Raw genomic sequence first — 843 nt, forward strand, 5'->3', positions numbered from 1 at the left:
AGTTCAAGGAATTCTAAGTCTCGTTTTCTTGAAGAACAAAATCGAATAGCAAATTCGTGTCCTAGCAGACAAGTTCCAACCGTTGGAATCCATCCCGAAGTGTGGATACGTATAGAGGGCGAGGTATTCTTCCTGCCTTTCGTGATCAGACGTGTTCTTCGATTGATACAGGCCCCGGATCAATTGAGGTAAGCGTTCTAACGTTTCTACGATTCATAGAAGCATGGTTCTAGGGTTTATTAAATTTTTGTTTTATATCTGCTGCGCAAACCCTAGAATCGATCTCTTAGGAATAGGATTCGCTCATGAGATCCCAAGAAACCCAACAAGAACGTGGTATGTCCGTTCTAGAAGGTCTGGAACGGACGGTCCACCGAAGGCAGACCGTCCGTTCTGGCTTGCTGGAACAGATGGTCCACGTGCATTTCTGGACCGTCCGTTCCGGCTTTCGGGTTTTTCGAAAATTAGACCGAAATTAGGGTTAAATCATCTTATTAGAAGGAGATTAAAACGCTAATTAAGTTGAGACTTTTTGAGCCGTCTTTGGCAGAACTTTGAGAGCTTTTGGTGAGATCCAAAGAGTTCAAGGAGTTCTAAGTCTCGTTTTCTCGAAGCGATATACCGAATAGCAGATTCGGGTCCTAGCAGACAAGTTCCAATCGTTGGAATCTATCCTGAGGTGTGGATACGTGTAGAGGGCGAGGTAATCTTCCTGCCTTGAGTGATCGGACGAACGGATCAATTGAAACAAGCCCAGATCGATTGAGGTAAGCGTTCTAACGTTTCTACGTAAGCATGCATGCATGGTTCTAGGGTTTCTTCAAAATTTTTGTTTTATATCCG

Source organism: Tarenaya hassleriana, unplaced genomic scaffold (assembly GCF_000463585.1).
Source record: "Tarenaya hassleriana unplaced genomic scaffold, ASM46358v1 Cleome223, whole genome shotgun sequence".
Classification (NCBI taxonomy): domain Eukaryota; kingdom Viridiplantae; phylum Streptophyta; class Magnoliopsida; order Brassicales; family Cleomaceae; genus Tarenaya; species Tarenaya hassleriana.